At 36.4% G+C, this 11,200-nt stretch overlaps 1 long non-coding RNA gene across 2 annotated transcripts; it reads right to left on the bottom strand.

Moving 5' to 3' along the window:
- Positions 1-1,258: 1,258 nt before the first annotated feature.
- On the bottom strand, positions 1,259-9,594 carry LOC120110301. Of its 2 annotated transcripts, none has more exons than XR_005511191.1 (3): positions 9,274-9,594; positions 4,652-5,391; positions 1,259-2,628 (listed from the first exon to the last, which is right to left on the bottom strand). It is a non-coding gene; the product is annotated as an uncharacterized LOC120110301 (long non-coding RNA). The 2 variants fall into 2 exon arrangements; XR_005511190.1 differs by having other exon boundaries at positions 9,389-9,594.
- Between the last annotated feature and the right edge of the window lie 1,606 nt (positions 9,595-11,200).

Here is an 11,200-nt window from a genome sequence, read left to right as displayed (position 1 = left end):
TGCTGGTTAGTGGTGGATTCAGTCCAACTAAAAATTAATTTATGGTGGGGTATCTTTCTTATTAAGTATTAATTCCTTCGGAAGCCGGCGCGGTCCCGTGATCCGCGAGCTACCTTTGGACGAGAGTCCAATCGTCGAGTGACAAGATTCTCTGCCCCCGTCCGGTCCATACGCGTGTTCTAAATGGACAACCCACGTGGCGTCAGAAATGACCGTTGCTGCAACAATACCCGGCCCCTCTGGCGGACGGACCCGCATTCTTACGTTACTCCCCCTCCATGATGGCATTAATTGACTCATTGAAAGAGGGTAGTCTCGCCACTTTGTCATCTTGGATTGCCTTGCACTCAACTCTTACTGCAAGGAGTCAATGGTGGCCGTTTCATAGAACCTAGGGATTGATGCCACGCAGCTTTCGAAATAGTGTTGTGAATCCGATCCAAAATCCTCTAGGGCTCGTGGCTTCAATGACCGAGTATCTTGAGAAACATCCCACGTGCATAGCACCGATGGGCTATTAGCTATAGAGATGGAGCGCAGGACAGCATGAAAAAACATTTCATACGCAAGACGGATGCTAGAGGCTGAGCGCATCATTCTCGAAGAAGACTCGGCTACAATAATCAACTGGATACGAGAAGAGAAATAGAAATCTCCTACCATGCGACATCCGTCTCGTGCTGAAACTGCAGCACCTTTCTGGCAGTGCACGTGTACCGAAAGATGAGTAGGGCCGCAGACTAGGTCGGTTCTATGCTGCGCAGCACTCCAGAGAGATATGTTAGCCAAGCTCTCCCTCGCATTTGTGTTAGATTGTAGCACTTGATTCTGCCGGTTGCACCTACGCTAAAATAGGATAAGCAGCCGTTGTACCAAAAAAAAAAATCCTCCTAGACCATTGCGCATAATTATAATATAAAAGATTATTATTTGCTAAATTAATATTATAACTATTATAACAACCATTGTTAGTTTCTGTAAAGTAATAACTAATGGCAGAAAATAATAATAATATTTTTTCAATTGTTTGCCAGCGAACATTTGCACGATATTACAAGCATCAGATATTTTATCGGAGATTCTTTTAGAAAATTTTACAGAGAATATTGAATTTAGTTAAAAAATAATAGCTAGTATAACAATCATCATTAGTTTTTGTAATGCAAAGTAATAATCAATTACAGAACATAATAATATTATTTTTGCAATTGTTTGCCAATAATCATTCATGCGACATTTCAAGCTCATCCAAGAATAAGATGTCTCGTGAGGGATTCTTTTAGAAAATTTTATAGAGAATGCATGGATGCCGCACTATTTTCTTCCTCTCTTCAGTTAACATTGTCCTTGTGCCCTCCATTTTTCCAATCAGGATCAAAGCTTGATTCATGGATGGTGCTCCCAATATACCTCCTAGTGATCACATAAACCTGCACAACTAGATTAAAACCATTTACATTGTAGAAAGGACCACTTCAAATACACCTTAAAATCAAAACACTTGATTGCCATGAACATCAATAGAGTTCACCCGAACTAATATTTGACACGGATTAACTAGCTGTAAGTGTAATGCAGTACATGGTGCCATGGTTTAGAGGCATTAAACCAGTCACCCCAGCAATTCCCTTGTATTTCGCACCACTTTGCTAGGTCCAAATGTGGATCAAATGATAAATGAAGCAAATGAGTGCTTGGGGTAAGTACGTACCTTGTTTTTGGATGCATATATTGCAGCATTCTTGTTTCTATAACTAAATTAGATCCAGACAAAAAAAGACTAGTGGCACATCCATTTTCTGTCCTTGCAATATCTCATCGAAAATTGCCATTCTTGTTTCAGCAAGCAAACTAAATCTGCAAGACAAATCTAGTAGTATCTCTATTGGTCATGCTTGCATTTTCTTATCAAAAAGTGGTCATCTGGTTTTATTAAGCCAGCTAAATCTCCATGACAAATCCAGCCATGAATCTATAGGTCATGCTTACATGTCATCACCAAATATGGGGTTGGAAAGGCTTCCGGCTTCATCAAAACTTTATTTGAGGGGTACATAAAAGGCCAAGACCGAGTTCATTATGTTAAACCACAAACTTTCGAAGAGTTTGTGGGCCAAGATATGGCTTGATCTTGCGTATGCAATCATTTGATAATTTTGTCTGCAAGCTATGCAGGAGAATTAGCAAAAGTTCAGACGCCATGTGGTCTAACTTACTTGGAAGGGCGAAATAAGAGGATGAGAAGGCCAGGAGACATCTGGCAGAGCTTGCAGCAAGAAATCATAGAACCAATGCCAAAACTACTTCTGGGCGTTGGACAAGCCATTTTATTTAAAAACGAAAAGCTTTCAATTGTACTTGGACATTGGCCAAGCCAAGGATGGAAAGAGAAACCACAGCGCCTCATGATTGGTTCCCACCTTCCCCAAAGTAAGATCATAGATGTTTTAGGATGCAGAGAGAAAAATATTAGATCAAGTGCTCATCAACCATTCCAATCAAGGACCAACTCTTCCGCCTTCTCTGCTCATGAGATGACGCATTTGACAAGCAGGATTTGCTTGGCTATCCTCTTGCACGCCTTCTTAACTTTTCTTCCACCTGTCTTTTGATGGAACTTTTCTTGCACTGCCAGTTAAACAAGATTATCATTGCACCAACAATATCCAGGCAGAGAACATAAATTAATAATAAAGCATGGAGATAGATTCAAATACAGTTACCAGGATATAAGGCGAATATTAACAAGAATATCCTCCTTACATCAAATTAAAATACAATTACTTTAACAGGAATGGTTGATGATGTTTTATTATATTTTATTCTATTATATTTTATGTGGCTTAGAATTAGCTGTAGCTGTTGTACTAATCCCAAAGGAGGAAGAAATGAAACCTCTATTTAAAAAACTGGTGCCTGCAGAGACTACACTAAATTTTAAAATATTTTTAGTATAATAAGTTAAACTACTAACAACTCATCATTTTAAGGGGTACAGTGAGGAGGATAAAATGTGCCGGGCATGTAGAAATAAGATGCACATGTAAGCAAGCTTTTTCAGGCTCAAGGCCGGTCCGCACAAGGAAGATAATGTTCTCAATATTGGATTAAACTTTTAAAACCCTTCTCATACTATGTTATCTTATCTATGACAATTATATTTCTTTCTGTAAATTACTTTAAGATATGAGGCAGCGATGCATAGAAACTTTCGAGCAAGCACCTAACAAGTAATGCTTATCGCAAAATGAGTTACGCTGAGAAGGCACAATAAGCAGCAGACATGGTGCTGCATAAAAACTTGAACGAGTGATCAAAAGGATATCATTATGTGAAATTATGAATATACATTAGACAGATCATAATGATAAGAGGTAAGCAATTAATTTCAAGAAAAAAGACAAAAAATCACTAATTAAAAACCAGTTCTTTATGCTGCTATTTTTTTGTCTAAATAATCTCGAAAATACGGAGATCAAGATAAAACCATGAGGACATAAACATAAAAATAAAATAACATGCTGATCCTGTAGAGAGAAATTTTACAGTCGGATCCCATGTCACCAAAGACTCTTAACCAAGGTCTGTGTCCTATGAAAGAAGTAAAGGTGGAATTAAGAAGTCTAGATCATAAAAGAGCTGCAAACAATACAGAAGATAGGAAGCGAAATGCAAGCACATTCGTTAAGCAAATTTTGCTTTGTTAACTAAGGTAAAACAATTGAGGACATGATATCTCTATAATCCAAATTGATCATATTTTTTAGTCTCTGGTAAGAATAAATAAAAGAAATTGAAATTCATAATATTAGCATCAAAATGTAAGATACCAAATTTTATGGCATGAAAATCATATTTGTAAGAATGAAGTTATTTATACTCAAATACGAAGCATATTTTAATCTATGAACACTTTACTGGGTCTCTGTACACATGAAATGCCAACATACATGAAATGCAAAGTTCATGAACATACTGTGTAAGCTTTCGATTGGTCACAAGGTTTGGCAATCAAAGACTTGGTAGGTAGCCCTAATGATTTAGGGTAGGTAGGACAGACAAGCAATATCATCACTCAAAAAAATAATTACAAATCTTAGCAACTCCTGGATGCATAATTGAAATTAAAATTATCCTGACCAATTATGACAAAAACAAGCAAGCTAAGGCAAATCGGAGAAACAATAATCCATGAGGCTTTATTGGGGAGGGGGAAAACCATTTATAATGACATTCAAAACATGTTTCCCCCGGTAAACTTCCCATAGAGGTCTTTAAATCAATGGTTAATTTCATGATCATGGGGCTTTGAACAAGAACAATAAGCAAATACCATCAACTTACCAAAGATCTATTTTAAAGTCAAGTTCTAAATGCAATCCCATATCATGGTTGTGAGATTAAGCGGAAGGGAATGAACAGTCTCACCATTCTTTTCCTCTTTCAAAGCTCTAATTCTTTGATTAAGTATATGTGCATGAATGTAAGTACACTATATGAGAAGCATTCAGAAACTTCAAATTAGGCAGCCAAAGAACTTGTTTGTATATAAACAACTATGGATTTAAGGAGAAGCCTAATTCGCTCAAATTACAATAAAAATGAGTGGTAGTTTAAGGAGAAAATGGAAATTCTTGAGAAAAAGAGATACATCTGATGGTCCAGTGGAGAGCAAGCAGCTTCAACTTGGAGTGAGAATTGAACTTCTGTCATCAAAACTTAGGGGAAGAATAAAGAGAAGGGGCTAATGATATAACATTTTCTAAGAAAATAAGTGCCCTTGCTTTTTTTTAATCTCAAAACTGAATTCTTCCATCATTTCAGAAGGAATCTATATCTCTCTTCAGGTCTTCATTCAAAACTCTGTCAAAAGAAAAGAGAAGGATGGGGATAGGATCAGGGATATGAAACCTTCTTAAATTTTTCATTTTACCAAACCTAGCCTTTCATATGGCTAAATATTCACCTGTGCTCTAAAACATACAAATCCTTCACTAGCAAGCTCAGATACGCTTAGCCATCAAAAGTCAAGTAAGTGCTTCTCACTCACTGACAGAAGTCTTCATCTTATAAGAAACTAATAAGATTTGCTTAATAACTATTTTTAGAACATGTCATTTGGTACATAACACTTAAAAGACTTCAAATGGAGAACAATCAGACCCTTTATTTCTTCTTCCTTTCTCTGATAACTTCCATTTTCAGGAAGAAACCGATATAGATCAAGAAATACAAGAAAAACCCCACATGGACATGTACAAACTAGCTCCTCAAGTATTTGAGAAGTAATGGGATATGTTGAGCAGCAGATCCTCGATCAATTCCTCCCTCCCTCCTGTCCGTATTTTCTATTGAAACACGAGAAATGAGGGGTTTCTTTTATACTCCGTCCTTCATCAAAAACAATACGAACCAGTGCTTATGAATTAATATCCATGATTAAATTGTGTTCAATTTAACAGTATGATTTACTTCAATTGAGAAATATGAATTTTTTTTCTCAAAATAACCCGAAAAAACTAATTAAAAATTCACATAACTATTGGATGTAAAGAAAAATACTTCAGCAAACATTTTGAAACAAGTAAAAAACAATGAAGAACCTGCTGTCAAGATACATAACCAAAAGCACATGAAAAACTGGAGAAGCAAGCAGCCAAAAGAAAGGGGAAAATAATTGATGCTAAATCCAAATACATCCCTCAGAATGCCTGATATCCACATATCATGAAATCCCGGTTCCTCAACCTCACCAACATGCTTTATGAAGGAGCACCGATCATTCATGATTCAAACAAAAGTTCGGATTACTAAACTTCTCATCACAGGGATTGGTGGAATATAAGAAGGATACTCTGAAACAACTATATGTATTATTAGCAAAAACTATAAAATGCCTGCAAACAATAGAGCAAGTTGACTGCAAACACATTTCTCTTATTTTACATGTTCTGAATCAGATCAAGCGCACGTCTCCTCTCCACTAACACAGATAATGCAATAATTTTTTTGATAACAGGGTGACACTTAAAAAGCAAATCATGGATCATTCATCTCCGAAATTTAACATTCACAGAGAAAAACAGGTAACCAATTCTTTTTATGTTATATCTGCCCCATTTTTCACAAGCTAGTCCTTAATTCACGTACTTTCCTGCATAAGTGTTTTCTACGTTAACTTTTTTTGTTAAAATTGACATTCAAGGGGGACCCCAAATCACAACTTTATGCAAGGAAAAACCACTCGACACTGTTCTCTTCTTGAGTCACTTCCGAGACCACTCTGTTAAATGTCATACAAGAGTGCAGTACCGACTGGACAGCTGTTACTTAGCCACCGTGTATAACCAAGCTGCAATAATAGCTACATAGGGGCAAGTAAAATGCCCCATCAGGGATTTGCCTTGAGAACTCCCATGGACCAAGATAGATGAAATTCACAATGATAACGAAGGACCACCATACAGGGAATGCCCTAACAAAATACTGAACATGGATTCAAAAATGATTTCCATAAATTCAAGAGTATTGGCTCAAAATAAGTCTTAAGAATTGAATCAACTTTCAATTTCTGAAGACCTGACCAAAAATAAGAGCTAATGATAAAGTACAATCCAAGTCAGCAACTCAAATTGACGGCATGATGCCCACTTTTAGCAAGGAACTAACAGGATTATGGAACATTACGAAGGAAGAGGAAGAGGGAGGAGGAGGAAGGGGCCTAAATGCATGTGTTGCAAGTGATGTAAACCTATTTCTGCTACTATGTTGCAAATTATTTGAACCTTCTTTCATGGCCCTCAAGCCTCCAGCGTGCTGAAGCATTGCCATGTGTTCACCTATGAATCAAACTTAGATGACACTCTTTCTTCAAATTAACATACACCCTGCTAGCTAAACTCTTACTTAAGAATGAGGGGAAAAAAGAGGAATCACCAGCCAAATGTGGGAGTGCATTTACCAAATGAGATCCCAACCATCTAAGTTTCCTATCATGTAATCATATTCATACCTTCACTCACATGTATCACACACGCCCAACACTAGTCATAGAAAACTCATCTCCTCGACCTCAACATACTTGCTGGAGCACCAAATATTCTGACTAATATAAGTTTAAATTACAATTTGTTACCATAGGGAAGCTTGGACAAATATTTCTATTAAGACAAATTTAAACAAATTTGAAAACAAAATGTCTATAAGTCAATATTATATGTTATTGTAAAAAAAATATCTATAATTGTATCTACAGAAGTTGGACTCTTAGTTACCTAAACCAGAGGTTGATTCAGGAGCAGCAGAAGTAAAACTCCAGAAAAAAATTACATGAAGGAATTGCATAAGAACCAGGTCCAAGGGCAAGATTCTTAACAAATACCAAATGAGTGCAACCACCCTCAGTAGAAGAGTCCAACTACTAATGAAAAATTAGAAACATAGATTAAAAGATCAGCTTTCCAATTGATTTGAGATAATACTTGTAGGATTTAATTATAAATCATTTTCAGTTGTCAATGGCTATACAAGACATCAAAAAATGTTTTTTGCACAGTTACTTATTTTAAAATAATTCCTTGATAGTTTGGCCCAAACCAACTAAATTATACACCCAAAGGTCCAAGACAAATATTAGTATATTCCAATAAATGTATAATGTAACTTCTTTACTTATTTTATTCTCTTTAAATTTCCTTCTTTTATTTTTCTTGCATGTTTCATGATTCTATGACTGAAATTGTGAAAATCAAAATTCATTCAACTTGGCCATTGCTCAAATCAGAACCATGTTTTCACCCTTGTTGTAAACCCAATGTGACCAATAATGTCCACACTTTATAATCAATTTATAATAGTTGCAAGGCTTTACAGTAACCGGAGTATTTGTGGAGGCAGTTGGCTTACCTAGATACATAAAAAATGAGAACACATGAAGCACATTGAGACAAGTCTACAACATTCATAATGACTATTTTGAATCACGTCAATTGGCAACATGATGCTTACAGCTCCAGCTCTTCTAGAAGCTTGAAGACATCATATCTGATATTAGTAGACTGAAAAGTAATATCTACCCTAGCAAGAATCACGCAATATTGAAGTAAACTCACACAGGACAAAATGCATGAAGGAGAACATGCAGATTGTGTGTATGAAAAGTGGTAAAAAGGCATAAGATATTCGGACATCGTACACAGAGAACATTAAGGGTCAGCTGAACAACCCAAACTTACAACATTTGATCATTTTTTCTCCTGAAGTTAAGTTGATCTTGGTAATGCATAGAAAGTGAGAAAAGGCAGGAGGAGAAAAAAATTGTGGGTAGTACCATTGGAGAATGCAATGTTAACATATAGAAATAGCATGAGTGTAACGGCTTAAGGGAATGTATCATGTTGCTTTAAAAAAAGCATTTTTATGGCTTCTAAAGCAACAAAAATACTTCTAGAAATAGTGTCTGGTAACATTTTCTAAAAGGTGCTTCTATAAGATCAAAAAAGTGCTTCTATCAGAATCTAAAAAACCTAGCTTTTGGCTTCTCCTTCTCTTCTCACAAAGCTGAAGCAACACCAAACAAGCCAAAAGTATTTCCCTCTTTTTTCTTAAATAGGTAATAAGAACTTCTAGCTTTCTTTTATTTTTTCTAATGTAAAACGTATGCCTAACATAATTACAATGTTTTTAAAAACTATTGTATAACCAAGGTAATTCTGGGCTTTCTTGATGGAGTTGATTTTCACTAGTTTTTCTTTAACATTTTTGATCAATTATTTGATTTACTGCCTAAGTGATCCGCTTTGCTAGCATAAATTCAAAAAAAATCTCACGCCGCCATCTTTACCAATCAATCCTATGCTAAACCAACTCTTCAACAACTTTATTATGTGGTTGGTCACTTTTTACTCAACATTTTCTCATGCAGGTTCGTATCGCACTACTCCAGTTATCCAACATAATACTACTTTTCAGAAGCTCTTTATTTCACATCATTCATCATCAAGGAGCAAAAAGGCGATCCAAGTTTCCAAGTTCCCAATTAGTGAATTCGGATAGCTAATACTTCATATCTACAAGAAGAATACCTAGCTTACATGAAATATATAAGATTCGATCAAAGACGGTCATGAACCTTTTAGATAACGGAAGAAAAGATATTGCTGAAATTAATATCGATCATGAAAGTGATACCTGACCCTGAAAACAAATTAAAAGTTTAAGAATAATAGTGGGGACGAAAAAGTAACAAGAAATCGAGGAAAGCAAACCAAGTACCACTGTCGTAGCTGTTCGTTCTCCTCGATTGATCGTCATTGGGGTTAAGATAGGTTTCGGGTTTATAAAACGCGAGGGTTAGGGTTAGGATTAGGTTTAGGTTGGCATCGGTTACCTGATCCCAAGTAGAGCCGAAGCTAAGTCCTTGTAGGGAGATCGGATTTCGAGAGAGAGGCGGTGTCCATCTCCATGGATTAGGGAAATAAGAATCTGAAGAAACGCAGAGGAGGAGGAGGAAGAAGAGTGAAGATGCGATGGAGCGTTCGGACGAATACAGGGGATCAGGAGCGAATTAGGGTTTAGGGAGCGGGCGGGATTCTCAAAAAGTACGGGGTCGTAAGTGATCTCGTTGTAATATTTATAACTTAGAAGGACTTATTTGCAACATTCGCTTGAACATCCACGAGCCCTTTTGGGCAAATTTAGAAGCATTCACAACTTTTTTGCTCATTTGTCTCCATAGATTTTGAAGCAACCATAGCACGGCCTAATAGTAGATTAGTCCAAAAGGAGATGAATTCTTCTTTCCCAGGAAAGATATGGCCCTGTACACATTTATTTTTGGATCTAGAAGGGGCTAGTCCCTACCCATTCTGCTCTCCATCCATCCAGCCACCCTAACTTATGTGAGAGTCCAAGCCCCAAAGCATACCAAGCTACTGCTCAAAGATTAAGAATTTATATATACGATGGTTGAAGGGAGAGCCAATACCTTTAGGATTCAAATCTACATTTTGTCACAGAGTGAGGCATATACCATCCAAACTAAGGTTCGGAAGTGAAATTTGAAGATAGATCGCAAAAATGTATAAGTAAATTGAGATTACAAATGGCGATGGATTGAGTTAAGTTAGATTTAATCAGGTCAAGTAATGATACCATATCCAATCCAACCCACCATCAAGTTAGGACCTCTCGACCCATCTGACTCTTGGCTCATTTCAGATCATCCATTTGATTCTAATCTGATCTATTTTGCAAGATTCAACTCTTAATAAATATAAGCTAACCTATCAAATTCAATATTTATAATTCTCATTGACTAGTTTTTAAAATAATTTAAACAACTAGTATCAAGTAAACTGCCAATCATTCAAAAAGTATTTATCTAAAACCATAACTAAATCCAATCTAAACTATTTTGACCTAAATAGAATTCTACTTCCAAGTTTATGTCAATTAGGGATGGCAACAGTTGGTCACGAAATCCTATTTGGGTCAAATTTGGATTAAAACTTTGGCCTGATCAAATGGCTTGTGCTAGAGCAAGTTATATTGCCTAAATCTAGAGCTTAGAGATTATGATGTGCATCATGCCAAGGGAGGGTACTAGATATTAAAATTTCAATCTCACCTAGGTTGAGATGGTCCCATGAGGACTTGGCACATGCAAAGCTACAATTGGAGACGGTCTAAGTTGCAGAATGACCAATGCACTAAATGGTGCACCTGTATTGACATATCCATGGAGGGTTATTCTTGGACCTGCATTTTGCATAGCACTTGTCCTAACATTCTGAGTTTTGATTGCAAAAGTTGCCATGACACCTTTGGATTCCATGATCCCGCTGTGAGAAACAACGGAAAGAGCGGAGTAAAATGGCCTGTAAGCACTATCATATGAAGGTCATTGAAAGGATGGGCGAGAGCGGCTCACTAATTTGATTTGATTTCATATGTTTTGTGATTTCCCCAAGTGATTGAGATACTATATATGGAAGTTATATTACATATAGCATGAGAAGACTGATTAGATCATTACAAGTTTTTCGTTAGAAAGCTCATTCCAATTAAGAGTGGGCAGGTCATATACTACTCTATGTATTGTCCTAAACTATTTGAAATAATATCCATCATTCATCTGACAATTTTCTGACTTGATTTCATGTAATTTATATAAGGATATTGGCTCTATCATATCTTTAGG

The sequence above is a fragment of the Phoenix dactylifera genome, chromosome 3 (genome assembly GCF_009389715.1).
Source record: "Phoenix dactylifera cultivar Barhee BC4 chromosome 3, palm_55x_up_171113_PBpolish2nd_filt_p, whole genome shotgun sequence".
Classification (NCBI taxonomy): Eukaryota; Viridiplantae; Streptophyta; class Magnoliopsida; order Arecales; family Arecaceae; genus Phoenix; species Phoenix dactylifera.
The sequence above is the reverse complement of the archived record's forward strand: the minus strand, read 5'-3'. Positions and strand labels throughout refer to the sequence as shown.